This window comes from Lactuca saligna, chromosome 3 (assembly GCF_052625555.1).
Source record: "Lactuca saligna cultivar CGN05327 chromosome 3, ASM5262555v1, whole genome shotgun sequence".
NCBI lineage: Eukaryota > Viridiplantae > Streptophyta > Magnoliopsida > Asterales > Asteraceae > Lactuca > Lactuca saligna.
Genome location: NC_136419.1, coordinates 153,309,343 through 153,313,631, shown reverse-complemented (window position 1 = coordinate 153,313,631; position 4,289 = coordinate 153,309,343).

Below are 4,289 nucleotides of genomic sequence, written 5' to 3'. Positions count from 1 at the left end.
GTAACATTGGAAAGGTTACAATGTATGACAAAACAAATGAGACGAATCAAATTAGGCAGAAAGATAAAAGTTTCTTAAATCTAAAAGGATGGGAGAGTACTTTAGTATCGTATTTCATGATCATCTTAATGATTATGAATCCATATCACAAATTCATACTCTAAGGACGTCTTAGTGCATTGTTATGGCTAAGAAGAGAGGTCATGAATTGTTGGATTGGTTAAAATCAAGAAGATGAGTCATACTTCGTTCCAAAACAATTCTTAGAGTCATACTCCAAGATTATAACCTTGAGTGACATAAAGGAAGATTTATTAACACTAGTCAAATGTAAGAGTAAAATGTTTTCTACTCTTGTACATTTGAGATTGGTAAGTTGTGATGTCTTGGATTAGACAAAGACCAACTAAGACCAATTGTGTGAAGCATTAGTCTTGATAAGAATCCGCACTGTCCCTTGAATATTTGTTTTGTCAAGGAATGGTTCTTGACTGGGGAAACTTATATGTCAAGGGGACAGTGGGAGCCTTAAAGATCCTGAAAGAGTTTCAAGATTTAATCAAGAGTAAAACCTGTAATTTATCACTAGCACACGACTTAGGGTTTGCAACCTATCGTGTTGACATAATTCTTATTTCTGTACCTACTTCAAATAAGTTGAATTTGCATGTGAGTTATCAGAGTTCAACTTGGAAGCATTGGTGGGCCTTGTGCTACCAAGGTGACAAGAAACTAAGATTGAACAAGTTTAATCCATGTAAGGCTGAATTTGTCACTAACCTTATCTTGTGATTATGGTTTTCACAAATTCACATGGATAGGAGCTCATACACTATAAAATCTAAGTGTCATAAGGTTTCTCTCCGATTCATGAAAATGATGGTGAGTAAACGCTTTCACTAAGTAGATTTTAAGTAGATAGCAATTGTGTTATTTGCATTTTCAAAAGTCGTTAGTGGAGCGTGTGTGGTTAACCGGCACACTAACATGGACTTGTGAGAAATGGCAAATGCCTAAGCAATTGAGACTATGATTACAGCATCCCTTTTCATAGTTCTTGAAATTGCTTAGACATACAGGTGAGCTATCTACGGAAGGGTGTATGAATCTAAATTTTAGAAGTCCAACCGATTTATGAATACATGTCAAAGCTAGTGGGAGCATAAGTGTTATGCTGATAATCATCATGTTAGTGGGAGCATGATTGTTACGTTTAGTGTTGCAAGTTAGCAATGTTAATTATAGAAAACAAAGTTTCAATTCGTGAAGTTGTAGGGGTTGAAAAGTTGTTTTGCTATAATTAAGGGAGAGGAAATTATACTTCATTTCAATTCTAAAGCTTGGATTGAGATTTTAATCATCTTTAGTCAAGGACATATATGAATTTTATGTTGGAATGGTTCAACTTGAAGAAATTCTATATATATTGCGTTCTCAAAATTCAATTATGACTACGGCATCCCTCTTCATAGTTAAATTTTGAAAACATGGCAAATAAAAAAAAATATATTGTAGCAAAAGACTGGTCTAGTATCATGTCTTTATGTGAGACATCATGAATCATGTCCCATATGCTTCGGATATAGGATCGATTCATATGCTATAATATTCATCTTTTCTAAATTTTCCAAATGCTTAAGGCATTTAGAAGGAAAAAGTCTAGAACTGGATATGACTAAAGTGATTAAGCAATTGTCGAACACAAATCTGAGGTTCGCCAAAGATTGGTTGCTCAGGGAAAGTTGGAAGTATAATGTAAGTTGTCGGAAAGGACCGTATTGACATGTTCTGAAAAGAAGTAACTCTTGTTCGGAAGTGATAGTCAAAATGGGACTATGGAAATGTCTCCATAGGTGGAAGTTATTCAATCTATGTAAGATTAGAAAATCTTAATGCAAGAAGGATGTTCAAAGCAATGTACTTTGAATATGAGGCTTCCGTTCCATAGAAGTTGACCTTCTTTGGAATACTCTGTAATGACTGGTGACAAGGTTTTGGTGACTTTGTGAATAATCATTACAAGAGGAACATTGCATAAAAGTTTAAAATCTAACAGTTTTTTGGTAAATGATAGGGATCGGGGATTCTCACATTTACAATAAGGATTTGGGATTGTGAAATGAGTATCATTGGAATCATGTTCAATTGATCTACATCACAATGTAAGGATCATAGACAAACATAGTGTGTATACTTGGAGTATGGCATAACTATTGTTTAGAAAAACAAAGTGTACATGCTAGGAGCATGGGACGACTGTTGTTTTTATTCAAGTCTTAAGTTGATTGTTTGAAACATTATACAATGAATAATGTGTAATCAATAAGGTGATAAATAAAAGGTGGTTCTATTTATATTCAAAAGGGTTCTGAGACCATATTGATTCGATTATTATTGTGTTTCACTTTGCATGTTTTGACTTCCAAAATAGCTAGGTTATTCTTTCCGAATGACTAAGTTATTTAAACACTCCACAGTCGTTCATATGTTGGAAGTAGGTATGAATCAAGACTGTCATGAATCGGGTTTGTAGATGGCTAAATGGGTTTAGTCATAGCAATGGTTGCTACAACATTCATGAGTGCTCATAAGTTATGAGTATTGGAATAAACCCACGCTCACTTGTATCACTTCATGGAATTTATCTCGAGTGATCGTGAGACGGTAATATCATATAAATCTTCAAACCTAGAGATATGAGTTGTTACCTATGAGTTGGTTGTGCATTGATTGCACGTAAACGCATCAGTAACTTGATGTTATAAAATGTGCCTTTGTGTACAATTCAACAAGTAGTAGAACAAGCATATGAGTCGAAGTTTATCTGTTCCTTCTAGAAATAGAAGCGATATTTGGGCCCCTCGATAATTTTGTTGTGACCTATGTACCGGCCGGTCAGAACTAAATTGATGTGTTCGATTATGTTCTTTGTCAAACAAATCGGAAATCGGGAAACAAACTGCTGGACAATTAGTACGACGTTGTTCCATGTATTTGTCCGGCTGATATCATGAGAACAGAGGATTATATGATCACTTATCTAAAATGGCGCTTCATAGTTCAACAAAGTCTTCATAGTTCAATGCAGTTTTCGAGAGCTACGATTGCTGGTTGGTTCCTGATGTAACATACACAAATATAGTTATTAGACTTATCCAAGTGGGAGTCTATTGGATAAGGTGTCTAAGTCCATAACTTATTTGGTATATACTTTACCCGACCCAACATGGTCCATTTGGGTTGCATCTCATCCAAACTATTTATGGATAATTTTATGAGAGTTATACACATATGTTTATTAATATATTATAAGTTATAATATATTAATATGAGGTTATGTTATTTAATTAGTTTTAGTCTTAAATTAATTATGAATTAATTTAGAGATTAAAAGGAAGACTAATTAGATTATGGGCTATTGGTTTTATATAGTGTGGGCTAATGCTTTTTTGTTAATGGGCTAGGCTTATATGGAAGTCCATGGATGATCCATGGAGCTTTTAACCCATGGATCCTTGGAAAAGGAAAGGTCATGGGTTATTAGGGTTTCACCCTAACCATGCACACTATATAAGCATGCTTATGGAGCATGAAATGGTGCCTAAGTGTAACTAGTGAAACTAGTGAACTAGTGTGTGTGAGCTTGTGTGTGGCCGAAATATACAAGTGTATATACTCTCTTAAAGTTTTCCAAGAGTTTGTGGTGTTTTGTGATTCCATTTGAGGCATTCACACTATTGGTGCTTGGCCCTTAAAATCCTCAAGAACCAAACTCATTAAAAAGGTATGTAATCTCTTCTAACTCTTTATGTTGAAATTTTCCCCATGCCATGTTAGATAAGTTATAAACCTTGGAAAATTATTATTTTGCATGTATTTGGACAAACATAGATCCAAGGTTTATTAGGGTTGCATGCATACTTAGGAAGTGTTAGATTGCTCAAAACCCAACAGTTAGTATATCACTTAATCTAGTGATTGTACATCCTTTAATCCATCCATTTTTGTGTTTTGATTAGTTTCCAAGAACACCAAGAACATACACTAAGTGTTCTTGGACTTAAAGTTCATTTCAAGCTTCCTCTATGTAAGTACTTCTATCCTAGAGTCATTTTAAGCTTGCTATACATGTTTATACCAAGGAAAAGTCCCAAGAACACCAAGAACAAGGTGTTCACGGTTTTGGGAGCCCCCCAAAACCGTAAACATCCAATATAGTGCCTTAGGGTGCTTTAGGATGTCTAGATGCTTCACAATGCCTTAGAGACTTGTCTAGATCCATCCTTGAT